The following is a 15199-nucleotide window of genomic DNA, read 5'->3' on the forward strand; positions in this document are numbered from 1 at the left end:
CTCTCTCACACACACAAAAGTAACGAGGCAGGTTTTATCAGTTTCTCAAAATAACCTCATTCTCCTCAAAAATCTCTACACTACAGCTCTGGCCGGTTGGCTCAGTGGTAGAGCGTCGGCCTGGAGTGCAGAAGTCCTGGGTTCGATTCCCGGCCAGGGCACACAGGAGAAGCGCCCATCTGCTTCTCCACCCCTCCCCCTCTCCTTCCTCTCTGTCTCTCTCTTCCCCTCCCGCAGCCGAGGTTCCATTGGAGCAAAGATGGCCCGGGTGCTGGGGATGGCTCCTTGGCCTCTGCCTCAGGCGCTAGAGTGGCTCTGGTCAGAACAGAGTGACGCCCCGGAGGGGCAGAGCATCGCCCCCTGGTGGGCATGCTGGGTGGATCCCGGTCGGGCGCATGCAGGAGGCTGTCTGACTGTCTCTCCCCATTTCCGGCTTCAGAAAAAAAAAAAAATCTCTACACTACAATTAGAAGGAGCTGATTAAATTTGCAACACAACTTTGTTCACTTGCACGAAAAAGAACCTGGGGAAGAACAAAGGAGGAAGGGCCCACTGTGGACACTATCCTCGCCGTGGCCAGGCCCAGTGGCAAGGCGAGTCCCAGCACACCGAGAGCCGCGGCCAAGCAGCCACAGCGCCAGGGCGTGGGCACAGGCCAGGCACCCTCCCCAGAGAGGTGGCTGGTGACGAGAGGGCCAGGCACAGTAAGGGCGTGTGCACGCATGACACACCATTTATCAAGGCCTCCCTGAGAGAGGACGTTCAAGCCACAACCCGGAGAATCGGTAGAAATGAACTATTTCTGAAGTTTTTTAAAATTATAAACACAGGTAAGCACAGTAAAAAAACAAACAAACAAGTGCTAAGCAAAAAAAAAAAAAAATGAAACCGGACTGCTGTTTGTCACTACACACACAAATTAACTCAATGACCGAAATAGAAGATGTGAAACAATGTATTTCCCGGAAGAAAACACAGGCACTGAACTCATGGACCTTGGTCTCAGAGACAATTTTATGGATTTGACTTCAAAGGCAAGGGACATAAAAGCAAAAATAAATGAATGGAACTGTATTAAACTAAAAAGCTTCATTGATTAAAAAAAAACCCACCAAAAATAAAACTAAAAAGCCTCTGCACAGCAAAATAAACCATCAAAACAAAAACAAAATAAACCATCAAAACAAAACAAAATAAACCATCAAAACAAAACAAAATAAACCATCAAAACAAAAACAAAATAAACCATCAAAACAAAACAAAATAAAGCAACCATGGAATGTGAGAAGGTATTTGCAAATGATACTTCCAATTAAGCAGTTAACATCCAAAATATATATTTTTATTTTATTTTTTATTTTTATTTATTCATTTTAGAAAGGAGAGATAGAGAGACAGAGAGAGATAGGGGGAAGGAGCTGGAAGCATCAACTCCCATATGTGCCTTGACCAGGCAAGCCCAGGGTTTCGAACCGGCGACCTCAGCATTTCCAGGTCGATACTTTATCCACTGCGCCACCACAGGTCAGGCAACATCCAAAATATATAAAGAACCCATACAACTTAGCAATAAAAACCCCCAAATAATCCAATTATAAAATGGGCAGAAGACCTGAACAGACACTTCTTCCGAGATAAGACACATGGCCAATGGATAAATGAAACATGCTCAACTTGACTAGCTATCAGGGAAATGTAAATCTAAACCACAGTGAGATACCACCTCACACCTGTTAGATTGGCTGTTATCAACCAGACAGGTAATAACAAGTGCTGGAGAGGCTGTGGAGAAAAAGGAACCCTCATCCACTGCTGGTGGGAATGTAAACTGGTGCAGCCACTATGGAAAACCGTACAGAGCTTCCTCAAAAAATTAAAAATAGAGTTATCTATCATATGGCCCAGCAATCCCTCTTCTGGGTATCTACCCGAAAACTCAAAAACATTTATTTGTAAAGATAGATGCACCCCTATGTTCACTGCAGCATTATTCACAGTAGCCACGACAGGGAAATAACCCAAGTGTCTCTGAGAGTTGAGTAGCTAAAGAAGATGTGTACGCCCCTGGGCAGATGGCTCAGGGGATGGGGCGTCCTCACCCTGGCACGCTGAGGTCACAGGTTTGATCCAGGTCAAGGCATGTGCGAGAAGCAACCACTGAGCGCACAACTGAATGAAACAACGAAGTGGAACAATGAGTTGATGCTTCTCTTTCTCTCTCTCTCCCCCTCCTTTTCTCTCTCTCTGTCAAATCAATAGAAAAAAACCCAAAAGATGTAGTAATATATACAATGGAATACTACTCAGCCACAAGAAAGGGTAAAATAGTGCCATTCGCAACAACACGGATGGACCTTGTTCAGACTATTATGCTAACTAAGCAAAATAAGTCAGACCAAAAAAGTCAAGAACTGTATGATTTCACTCATACGTGGGATAGAAAACAGAAAGCAACAAACAAACAGAAACTGATGGACACAGACAACAGCACGGTGGTCACCACGGGGAAGGGGAGTGGGGGGAGGAAAGGGTAGAGGGGTCCACTATACAGATGATGCATTATGGAATTGTACACTTGAAAACCTAGATGATCTTATTAACCAAGGTAACCCCGGTACCGTTAACAAAAAAAATTTTATTCAGCCCTGGCCGGTTGGCTCAGCGGTAGAGCGTCGGCCTAGCGTGCGGAGGACCCGGGTTCGATTCCCGGCCAGGGCACACAGGAGAAGCGCCCATTTGCTTCTCCACCCCTCCGCCGCACTTTCCTCTCTGTCTCTCTCTTCCCCTCCCGCAGCCAAGGCTCCATTGGAGCAAAGATAGCCCGGGCGCTGGGGATGGCTCTGTGGCCTCTGCCTCAGGCGCTAGAGTGGCTCTGGTCGCAACATGGCGACGCCCAGGATGGGCAGAGCATCGCCCCCTGGTAGGCAGAGCGTCGCCCCTGGTGGGCGTGCCGGGTGGATCCCAGTCGGGCGCATGCGGGAGTCTGTCTGACTGTCTCTCCCTGTTTCCAGCTTCAGAAAAATGAAAAAAAAAAAAATTTATTCAAATGTTTAAAAAGTGGCTCAGTATTGAACATCAATTCAGTAATTCATTTTATAAGTTATATAAGGGAAAAGAATTCCAATACAATTCTAGGGTATTAAACTTTCTGCTGTATTTCAGCTTGATATTAATTAGTATATACACACACACATACACAAATATATAGATCAAGCATGAGGATATTGGAGTACATAGAAGTATATCTATAAAGTAAGTATATTATATCAATAAATATTAGTGCTTGATAATTAATTAAATAAGTTGTTGGCCCAGAGCTTAGAATATGTATTTGTTAAAAAACAACATCAACAACAAAAAAACACTTTTCTTGACTGTGGCCAGGTAGCTCAGTTGGTCGGAGTATGGACATGCTGAGGCTGTAGGTTCAATCCCAGCTGGGGCACATACAAGAATCAACCAATGAATGCATAAAAAAGTAGAGCAGCGAACTGATGTTTCCCTTTCTCCCTTCCTCTCTTTCTAAAAACCAATAAACAGAAAAAAAATTTTTAAATGATGTTTGTGTTCTCACATTCCTTTTCCAAGCAACAAACTAAACCTCTCTAGCAGTTCACTTCCAGGAATAAATTATACTTTAGGAATATCTGTATTAAAGGTGATACCAAGAGCTGTTTTTCAACAACTCATAATAGATGCTCTTGTTCAAAACTACCATGATAACCAGAACTTTTAGATGGGCAGATGTTTTTCTGTTGTTGTTTTTTAATTTTATTCATTCATTTTAGAGAGGAGAGAGAGAGGGAGAAAGAGAGAGGAGAGAGAGACAGGGGGGAGGAGCTGGAAGCATCAACTCCCATATGTGCCTTGACCAGGCAAGCCCAGGGTTTCGAACCGGCGACCTCAGCACTCCCAGGTCGACGCTTTATCCACTGCGCCACCACAGGTCAGGCCTAGATGGGCAGATGTGAAGGTAAATGAGCCGTACCACTCCTAACGACGGTGATCAAACCATCCACTGGCACGAGGAGGCATTTTCAAAGTCCCAGGCAGAATGAAAAAACAGGGAAACCATGTCCTAGGAACTGTGGGTTCCGAGTGCAGGTTGTAAGCTAAGGAAGGCTCCAGTACCCTGGGCAACAAGCCACACGGCAGGGGCTACAGGAGGACCATCCCGAGGTGTGGCGGGCAGCCCCCCGCCAACAAGAGGCCAAGCCACATGCACACGGCCGGCGGAGCTGGGCAGGAGCCCAGCCGGCCTGGGCTCTGACACTTCCTCGGCGCCCAGGGACTGGGTTTCAGCTACACAGAGGGCCGCGGAGGGAGACCGAACAGGACTACTTCTTGAGGTTTTCACACCTCACAGTCTCTGTCTCCTACAGCCGAGAATACTGGAAGAGGCATCTATCTCCTCGTGGGGCCACGAAACCAAGCCCCACCCTCCCCCTTTTTCTCTGCAAGCTGTATCAAGCCCGTCTGCTGCGCTCAAGGACACGGTTTCAATGTGACAGGGTAGTCATTCAGGAACAAATGTCACCCCATGACAGAGACGCCCCATGGCCGCATGCAAGCTGCCAGGGGAGCACGGAAGAGGGGGGCTTACTCCAGTCTGGTCCGAACACCCCTGCAAACAATCCTAGTAATTCATGATGTGCTTGGGAAACGGCACTCTGCAACTGTGCAGGGCTTCTCGGTGCGAAAACTTGTTACTTTTAATCTTTTTTTTTTGACAAGTCAAGATACTGTCCTCCTTCAGTTAATTTTTATTCTTCTAAGCCAGCAAGTGTCAACCTTTTTCATCTCATGCCCTACGCAAACTAATTACTAAAATTCGGCAGCACAACAAAAATTATATTAAAAAAAAAAAGTATGCCTGACCAGTGGTGACGCAGTGGATAGAGCGTCGACCTGGGACGCAGAGGTCCCAGGCCCAAAACCCCAAGGTCGCCAGCTTGAGAGCGGGGTCAGCCAGCTTGAGCACAACAGGGTCATCGACGTGACCCCAAGGTTTGCTGGCTTGAGCAACGGGTCACTGGCTCAGCCTGAGCCCACCAGTCAAGGCACAAATGAGAAAGCAATCAGTGAACAACTACAAAGTGATGCAACTACGAGTTGATGCTTCTAATCTCTCTCCATCACTGGATTTCTCTAAAATAAAATAAAAACAGGTATAATTTTGATTCATTCACACCAGATGGCTACTGTTGTGTTGCTGGCTTTTGTCATTTTTTTATTTGACGATCTAAGGGAAAAGAGGTCAGTGCCCCTGACTAAATTGTCAGGTATTACCTGTTTTAAATATCCTCACTGCACACCGGTTGAAAACTGCTGTTCTAAGCCAGAGAACATGTATAATGAGGTTTTACTGCTGACTTCTGCTTCAGTTTGTCCCAGGTTTCCAATACCAGTGCCTGTTCATTTGCCACAGATTAGTGAACGCCCCATGATCTGGGTGTGGCGGGTGTGCACAAGGAATGGGCCGGCTTTTCCTCGGGGGGTCAGCTCCTCCAAACGACTCAGGGAATGCAAGGGCTAGACACGGAGGCACCTGTGTTGGAGATCTGATTACGCAGGTAGTGCTTCTAGGTCACATGACCCCTCACATCCAGAAAAAAATCAATGTCCCAAGACCTGAAAGCAGCCCGGGTCTCTGCCTGAAAGGCTACTTCTGAGACTTTTGATGAAGTTCTCTCTTGAGAAAGGTAATTTAATTCTCTCACCTAAGTGCGGCAACCCACTGGTCCTGGGCCAAGAAGAGACTTCTAAGGACTGCCTTCCTCTCTTATTGTCCCTGTTCTGGGGTTCCCCATCTTTGCCACCTGCCGACTGAGCAATGAGACCCCGGTGCTACTAGATCTGCCCACTGGCCTATTCCTTCTCTGTCGTTTTTGTCAACCATTCCCAAACCTGCGATGGCCCTCCCACATTTTCAGGCCCCAAATATCATTCAGCCATTTACTGGGTTCCTGTTACTATGGGGCCAAGATCTAACCATGAGAAACGTGCTTCCCGCCCTCACGAAGCCTCCAGGGGAGGGAGAGGCTAAGCACGATGATAATGCCCTAGCTGCCTCAGAGCCTGAGGAGGAGATAGGCAGGACTCAAGGCCAGGCAGGCGGATCCCCTGGGCCAGCACCAGGCAAAGGCCAGCCCACCGTGCTGTGACTGATTTGACCGGAACGCGGCACGCTCCCTGGTGTACACACTGTCTACCGCAGCAGAGACACAAGAAGGACCTGCAGAGCCTAACACGTTTACAGGGAAAAACTATGCTGACCCCCAGTCTGTGCTGCTAGTGGCCCCTTCCCCTTTGAGCCGTGCCTTCAGGGGTGTGGAAATGACCAGCAGGCGCCCGAGGGCGGACAGGAGCACAGGACGTGTGTGTGCAGCGGGGGAAGGGGGAGGGATCATCGACTGTGACCCTGCTCCCTTCTCACCCTGGGAGACCTGCCCAGAGACACCCGTGAGCAGTGCAGTCTCTGTCCCTGAAACCCTCTGTGGTTACCTCTTCCGGGAAAGCCCAGTTTAAAGCTCACTGCTTACGGAAGACCCGACAGGAACCCCAGTGCACAGAGCACAGCTCAGAGACGCTGCAGCCCAATCCAGCTCCCCCTGTCAGCCGCCACGTTCAACCCTCACACCTGGCCTGGTGCCTGCCTACAGGGTCCTCCCTCGACACAGGGCACCACGGCTTGACATGACAGACGGTCACCCTGATCTTTCCTTCTCATCCGTCCGTGAGCGAATCGGACGAGGAGCCTGATGAACCCTTGGGATGATGAAAATGTTCTGGAAGCACAACTGGGAACATACCGGAGACCAACCACTGGCCTGGACGCTGCAACAGGACGCAGTTCACGGTATGCAGATTACTTTGAAGAAGCCGTTATTTAAAAAGCAGAAGGCTAGTTATCCCAAAAGTCTCTCATTGCTTACGCTTTTTCCCTGTAGCATGTCCTAAAACTGCACAGCTAGTGCTGGTGAATGAGCATGCTCAGAATTCCAGTAAGCAGGCTGCGTAACACACGACCCCCAGCCGAGTGGCAGGAAGCAGCACTTGTCCTGTGCACAGGTTCCCTGGGTTGTGACCTGGACCAGGGACAGTGCTGGCAGCACGCCTCTGCTCCAGCGTCGGGCCTCTGCCACAGAGAGAGAAAGGCAGAGAGGCAGAGCCCACTGCCGCCCACGCGCCCACGCTGGCAGGCTGCTGGCGGGGGTCCTGGGGGCACTGCCACAGGTCCTCCCGCAGAGCAAGTGTCCCAAGGAGAAAAGCCAGGAAGCGCCTGTACCCTTCCTGAGACGTAGTGTGGAAGTCACACGGCCTCACTTCTGCCTTACTGATGGGGGAGCCAGGTCAAAAACCCGACCCAGGGTCACGGGGGAGGAACAGGGACCCTCCCGCCTCCCGGTCACAAGTGCCGCTGCAGGAGGGGAGGAGTCACTGAGGCCATGTCGAGAAAATAAAATCTCTCAAACTGAGTAAGTGCTACAGTCAAATCTTAACCTTCTTGAAGAAGTGTAAGTTAAGATTCTGGGTTAACTGGAGTGCGGCTAAAAATCAATGTCTTTCAAGCCTGGTAAGCGGAATCTCTCATCACTCATAATAATGTCTAACTTATAAGTTGCACCTGATAGTAGTGCTTTGTGGTTTTGTCTTAAAAAATATCGTATGGCGGCTCTGATATCATAGGTGATGACTCAGGTTCATATACATCCCACTCCCTCCCTCTGTGCCCACTGGGCACTCAGCTTCCCTGCGACACCACCGACAAGCACAGGTCACCGGGCACCACCACGGACAGGCAGAGGTCACCGGGCACCACCACGGACAGGCAGAGGTCACCTGGACTGTCAGGCGGGGCCTGAGATGCCAGCACTCTCGGCAGGAGGTCAGTGAATAACAGGAGCAAGGAGGAAGAGGAGGGAGAGGTTCTGAAGCCATGGCAAGAGCAAGAGCACTCTATCCCTGCCCCCTACCGTAGGGTCTCTGCGCTGACGCTGACGGGGCGAGGACAGTGCACTGAGCGCACACCTCTTCTGTCAGGAAAGCGATCCTTAGGAGAGGGCAGTCAGAAGCCGTTTCTGATCCCAGGTCTGGTTCTGACCTGCTCTGGGACCTTAACCCAGTGGCGTCACTTCCTTGGGCCTCAGTCTCCTCATCTGCAAAATAAAGAGACTGAATTAGTTGAAAACTCCGAAGGAGGCCAGAGAGTCACTGCAATATGCCCACTGGAGTGAGTCTGAAAGTTACATCTGCCTTCAGGTGTAAACTTTAAAGGTTTTATGTATTGACTTTACATAAAGTAAACAGAGGGTGTAAAAAGGCGAGGGGAGTGGGGTAGACAGAGAAGTATCAATTCAGAGTTGCTTTACTTTAGTTGCTCACTGATTGCTTCTCTTATGTGCCTTGACCCAGGCAAGCCCAGGGTCTCGAATGGCGACCTCAGCATTCCAGGTTGACACTTTATCCACTACGCCAGTGGTCCCCAACCCCCAGGCCGCAGACCGGTACTGGTCTGTGGGCCATTTGGTACTGGTCCGCAGAGAAAGAATAACTTACATTATTTCCGTTTTATTTATACATAAGTCTGAACGATGTTTTATTTTTAAAAAATGACCAGATTCACCTGACCAGGCGGTGGCGCAGTGGATAGAGCGTTGGACTGGGATGCAAAGGACCCAGGTTCGAGACCCCGAGGTCGCCAGCTTGAGCACGGGCTTATCTGGTTTGAGCAAAAGCCCACCAGCTTCAACCCAAGGTTGCTGGCTCCAGCAAGGGGCTACTCGGTCTGCTGAAGGCTCGTGGTCAAGGCACATATGAGAAAGCAATCAATGAACAACTAAGGTGTTGCAACGCGCAATGAAAAACTAATGATTGATGCTTCTCATCTCTCTCCGTTCCTGTCTGTCTGTCTTTGTCTATCTCTCTCTCTGTAAAAAAAAAAAAAAAAAAAAAAAAAAAAGGCCAGATTCCCTGTTACATCCGTCTAAGACTCACTCTTGACGCTTGTCTCAGTCACGTGATACATTTATCCGTCCCACCCTAAAGGCCAGTCTGTGAAAATATTTTCTGACATTAAACCGGTCTGTGGCCCAAAAAAGGCTGGAGATCACTGCACTATGCCACCGTGGGTCAGGCTCAAGTTTAAACCTTAAACTTTATGAGCTGTGTTTCTTCACGAAGGGAATGAATTCTGCAGAGTGCAACAGGACCTCCCAGAACCTGGCTGGGCCCTCGTAGGAACCGCTGCCTGACCAGCCACCACCGTCCCAGAGCCTCCTCTGGTCTCAGCCCCCAGGCAGCCAGGTTGTTAGAGGCCTTTGAAAAATATTAACAAAGAGACACTACAGTTCCATGCAGTCAAGACACTCGATACAGTTTAAATACACAAGGGGAACTGGTTTTCAAAGACACGATGCCACACATATCTCCAACAAACAGCAAGCCATCCTTTGGCGGCAGAGAAATGGGCCTTTCTTTGTGACTCTCAGAAACTGGCATTTGGACACGGGTCTTTCCGACGAGGGCCTCCCCCTTCAAAACAGCCCTCAGAGCACGCAGGGCCAGCAATAGGCTGGGCCCCTGCCCCACAGCGCAGCGTGTGGCTGGAGAGCGGCTGTGGACGCGGGGAGACGCCCGGCCAGGCCACGCAGGCACACGCCACGCCGCTGCAGGCTGAGGTATGGGCTGTGGTGCTCACCCAGGCTGGACCTCCAACCTGCACTGAAAACCACGTCTCAGCCACAGGCTGTTTCCAGGAACCGAGAGGCCCAGGCCGGTGTCACTCACACCAGAGAAAGAACTGAGAGCTGCACGGACAACCCCGGTCCACAGAGAAAGGACATGCTCGCTGCACACGGGCAGCTGAATTTATTCACACTCATCGTGACTGCAGCCTCTCAGCTGGAACCTCTCAACTTAAACACCAGACACAGTTCAGAACCCCATTCATAAGCTTTGTGGAAGGCAAAGTGGTTGCCATGGTAACCCCAGCACTCTAGTTCTTGGCGTTGGGGCATATTAAATTGCCACTCCTAATGTGTTTAATACAGTTTGGGGCCACAAAGTCATAGCCAAACAACAAATCTGAGCTCTGACTCTCAGCCTCCCTCGTAGGCAAACAGTGGAGGCGGAGTCTGCCCCGGCCGTCCCAGGATAGCACGCTCATAGAAAGGCAAATAAGAAGCGAGGAGGCCGTTAGACTTTGTTACCAGCGCCATATGGCTGAGATTCTGTTCAGCAGATCCATGGAAGCGTCATGTTGCTTCAGGTAAAGAAACACACATTGCCCTGGCCGGTTGGCTCAGCGGTAGAGCGTCGGCCTAGCGTGAGGAGGACCTGGGTTCGATTCCCGGCCAGGGCACACAGGAGAAGCGCCCATTTGCTTCTCCACCCCTCCGCCGCGCTTTCCTCTCTGTCTCTCTCGTCCCCTCCCGCAGCCAAGGCTCCATTGGAGCAAAGATGGCCCGGGCGCTGGGGATGGCTCTGTGGCCTCTGCCTCAGGCGCTAGAGTGGCTCTGGTCGCAACATGGCGACGCCCAGGATGGGCAGAGCGTCGCCCCTGGTGGGCGTGCCGGGTGGATCCCGGTCGGGCGCATGCGGGAGTCTGTCTGACTGTCTCTCCCTGTTTCCAGCTTCAGAAAAATGAAAAAAAAAAAAAAAAAAGAAACACACATGCTGCGTTGCCTCTACAGCTCTAAAATTCCACCATGTTTACTTAGCAAGTCAAAGGGAAAAAGCAGATCTCTCTAAAGAACACCTTCAATGATTTATTCCATGGGCATATGCCCACACTAAATAAGGTAACCCTTCAAACGTCCAAATGGTCCTTAGTAAGAAACCGAAGTTTTACCTCTTTGGTTCGGATGAGATCTGTTCGACCCTCATTCTCCGCCTTTGTTCCTAAGGACACTCGTACATGAACGCACGCATTCTGCGCACACAGGAGGCATGCTCGGTGAAGTCCCTCACCTTCCCCCACGCCGCCGAACAGCGGGGACAGCAAGACCTCCGTGCACGAGCTGCAGAGGCATCTTCAGTGTCGCATCCCCAGGAGGCCCGCGCGCCAGCCACGCACAGAGGCTGCAGCAGGTCCCGCTGCGCTGGCCTCAGCCTCCACGGACGGACGGACGCTGCACCCTTCCTCGCCACCAGCTGGCTAGGGCCTGGGAGGCGCTCACGGCCTTCCCCATCTCCTGCCTCACACAGCAGGCCCCAGGCCCCCAGTCATGGCTCTGAAGGGGCACAGGGGACCTCCCCGCCACTGTCCCCACGTTAACGGAGACTTCGGGAACCGCTGCATTGCAGTCTTTCGGAAAGCTACCAATCTCGCATGCCAGAGTGCAGGGGAGAGACTCCTTGGCACAGCAAGCTGCCTCGAATCACAAAGATTACTGTGCGTTCCTCTAAAAAATGTTGCAAATACCTGGCAGCGGCACGGGGGCAGGAGGAGGGGTGTTCTAGATTTCCAACCTGTTCCCTAGAGGCCGGCTGGTCTGTGGTCTTCACCAGCAGACAGCCTGCACCAGGCAGGGTGCTAAGACTGCTGAACTCGAGGAAACACGCACGCCAGCCGGCACACGGGCTCCAGTGTCCCTGGGCTGCCAGGGAGGCTCCTCCCACCTGCTGCTCAGCACCAGCCTCAGAGCCCCTGCCCAGGGGCTGCTGGGACCAGCCGGCAGTCCAGAAAGGGCAAGTACAGCGAGCACTTCCAGTTCCTCTGTGGGCAGCCACCCCCTCCACACCCAGCCGCCCTCACGGGGCAGCAGAAACCATTATGTGGTTAGAGCACTTGAAATATTAAACCACTGCCAATTCAGAAAGAAAAAAAAAAGACAAACCAAATTCAGGAAAAGGGACTTAGGCTCGAGTAGTGGCGTGCTCACTAAGCAGCCTTTAATTTTCGTTCCTTCGTTTGATCTGCTGGGCGTGCTGCATGAGGCAGACGTCACAGTCGGACGGGGACAGGCACTGGGGGTGGGGGGACTAATGGCGAAAGAGTCCTTCCGATCCCAAGGAGGAGCAGCACGCCCGGGGGCAGAGCCGGAGCTCGCGGAGGTCCAGGGGAGGCTCTGCGCAGAAGGGACAGGAACAGGGCTGAAGCACGGTGCTCGCCTGGGACAGGGAGGTGACGGACAACACCCTCAACGTGGGCACATGGCCCCCAGCTGGGCACCTTAGAATCCTCAGCGAGTGCGGCTCTGCTCTGAGGAGCCTGGGCGGTCACTGCCACCACCGTGACCAACTGATGCCTGAGCACTGCGCAGGGGCAGACCCGGGACTGCGCGGGGTGGCACCAACCGAGAGCCTTCAACAGGCAGCAGCTGTCCTCCTGCGACTCTGGCGATGAACCGCCCCTGGTGGGGACTCCTGTGGGGCTCCCACTCAGCAGCACTGTGTTCTAGCCCCCACATGGGGCCCGCCTGAGGATGAGCAGGGGCTGGGGAGGGAACCGGTGAGGGGATAAACAGGGTAAGGAGTGCACCGGTCACCCCTTGGTCCAGTACCACGGAACGACAGGTGGTACCCTGAAAACACCGTGCTGCCTCTGCCTAACCCCCCAGCACAGACTCCGGAACCCCCTCCCCGTGACTCATCACAGGCTCCCTCCCACCCCAGCGGCAGGGCCCTTCCTCCGGGCTGTTATCCCTAGTGGTCACCACACCACAGGACAGTGACGTCACTGCACCTGGCCCCCGTAGCTCATAGCTCAGCTACCACTGCCCGCCCCACCTGTCCCTCTGTGAGGTGGGTACCAGCATCCTCTCTGCCTCACAGCTGTGCAAACCGAGGCACAGAGATACTTAAGTTACAGTCTGGGTGGAATAGCCAGCACTCAGCCCCGGCGGACTCCGCCTGCCACAGCTGGTGGAGTTCTAAGCACTAGCCGAAGTCCATTAACACCAAACAGAAAGGACGACGCTTCCCTGGGGCTCGACTCGGGGGTGGGGGTGGGTGGGGGATCAGATCTGTGGAAACACTGCAGCTTTCTGACCCTGATCTCTCAAATAGGCGAGATGTGAATAAATGAGTATGTTAAGCCCGGTACATTCCTGGCGGACCAGAGGACCTCGCAGCACGAGGTGGGTGATCAGAGGGAAGGCCGCGAGCTGAGGAAGCTCCTCTTTGCCATCACGGCGCTTTGTAGACTCACTACAGTGGTGCAGCAGCCTCACAGGAACTTGTACCAGATGCCCCTGGGCACATTCAGGGCTGGGCTCTCCCCTACAACTCTCTGCCTTTCAAATCCGAGATCAAGGCTGATTCTCTGTGGCAGTCTCCCCTGGGGCCCCAGGCGGCCTGGCCCAGCGTGGTAGCACACTCTCCCACCCTCCTGATCAGTCCGAGACCCTGAGCCCCAGGAGCCAGAGCCCTGTGCTCTGGCCCATGTGGGCTTTCCCAGGAGTGAAGGGAGGAGCTGGCAGGGGTCTTATATCAAGACTTGTGCCCCCTGGAACAGACAGTGTCCTAGAGGGGTGGGGTCAGCAGCTGCCAGGGGCCCAGACTCCCTGTCCGCCCAGCAGTGAGAACTCCCAACTCCGCTGGAGGTAATGCGAACCGGTGGGGGAGTGAGGGGCTCTAGGGTCGGTGGCTGAAGGTCAGAGGAGGGGGTGATGAGGAGCCCACAACAGGGCCATCCAAACTGCTTCCATCGAACCATCTGAAAACCACGGTTCTGTGCACGGGTAGGGGCTCCCTATCATCCCACGTTAGAGACCTTATAAACAGGAGGTGGCAGCGGCTCATACAGGAGAAATATTCCAGCGCACTGCTGTGCACCCCACGACGCTGTGCTGTGCGCCCCACGACGCTGTGCCCCACAGTGCTGTGCTGTGTGCCTCATGAAGCTGTGCCCCACAGTGCTGTGCTGCGTGCCCCATGAAGCTGTGCGCCCAACAATGCTGTGCTGTGCACCCCACGATGCTGTGCCCCACAGTGCTGTGCTGCGTGCCCCACGACGCAGAGTGCCAGGCAATGCTGTGCCAGCTAGCTGTCTGGGGCTCTGCACTTGGCACCACCTGGTGCGGGCAGCACCTGTCTCTACACACCCTCCTTCCCCTCGGCCCACAGTGTGGAGCGGAGCAGAAAGGGCAGGCACTCTAACTCCCTGCAGCACTGACCTTTTCCGACCAGCTGCGGGCCCCCTGGGACCTGGGACCCTGGTCTACAGGAAGGAGTAAGCTCTTCCTCCCTCTTAACTGATGTGAGGCCGTGAAAGGTTTCCAGTTGCAGACATACGATTCTCAAAACATGAGGCACGACTCTTACAAAATGCAGCCAATATCCACAGAGCACTAAATTTTTTCCAAGCCCCCCTGGGTTTAAATACATGATGATAGACCTTCAGGACTCTCCCCACTAACTGGAATGACCATGGCAGAATCTGCTCCTTAATTAAACAGCAGTAATGAAATTCATAATCTAACTCAGGCAATTAGCTGACAGCATTAATGCACATTTGCATGAATTTGAAACAAATCATGGAAACATCCCTGTAGGTCTCATTTAACAAAATGCTCAAGAGTATCCCTAGGATGGTAAGGTGTTTATTACTTCAAAAATAGGCAACCCGGTTCCCCAAATTCCCAAGAAATAAAGCCAAAGGAGCAGCCCACTGCCACTGAAGGGAAAATACAGACAAGTCACCGTCACTACTCCCTGCTGCTGGGCCCAGAGAACCAAGCCAGTCCCCGAGAAGGGGGAGTAGGGGAGAAGGAGAGAAAAACAGAAGATACAGACAAGATTTAACTGACTCAGACACAGAACAGACTTCATTATCTGCCAACACTGGAACAGGACACTTATCTGATAAGACCCTGTGATGACCACCACATGTCATCAGGTCTTAGGAAAGAAAGATGCGACAATTCTGCAGGCAGCAGGGTGTCCAGGGACCTCTTAGCATATAAAAACAGGAGTCGCCAGCAAAGGTCAGAGAAGCAGCAGTTACAAGTAGCAGAGCCTTCTCTGCGCACACAAACCAGAACCAACAGAGACACGCAAAAGCAGCCTCCCCAGCGGGTGCATGGCCCCGGTCCACGCCCACAAGAAAACGAAAACGTGCACACAAAAACTTGCGCACGCAACTGTTCCCAGGGGCACTAGTCATAACAACCCAAATGCCTGTCGATGGATTCACAGATACATAAAATGTGGTCCGTCTACAGAGTGGAATATATGACTGGCAACAACAACAGAA

At 52.2% G+C, this 15199-nt stretch overlaps 1 protein-coding gene across 5 annotated transcripts in view; it reads right to left on the bottom strand.

Annotated features, from left to right (window-relative positions):
* TRAF3 (TNF receptor associated factor 3) overlaps window positions 1-15199 on the bottom strand; it is a 131482-nt gene that overhangs the window by 68930 nt on the left and 47353 nt on the right. For 3 of the 5 annotated variants that reach the window (XM_066274763.1, XM_066274764.1, XM_066274765.1), the window contains exon 2: window positions 7977-8159. The exons of 1 other annotated variant lie outside the window; for it this stretch is intronic. The gene's annotated coding sequence lies outside the window, so the exon portion shown is untranslated. The remainder of the gene's footprint in view (window positions 1-7976; window positions 8160-15199) is intronic. One more of the 5 variants, XM_066274766.1, reaches the window with a different exon arrangement.

Source organism: Saccopteryx bilineata, chromosome 4 (assembly GCF_036850765.1).
Source record: "Saccopteryx bilineata isolate mSacBil1 chromosome 4, mSacBil1_pri_phased_curated, whole genome shotgun sequence".
Classification (NCBI taxonomy): domain Eukaryota; kingdom Metazoa; phylum Chordata; class Mammalia; order Chiroptera; family Emballonuridae; genus Saccopteryx; species Saccopteryx bilineata.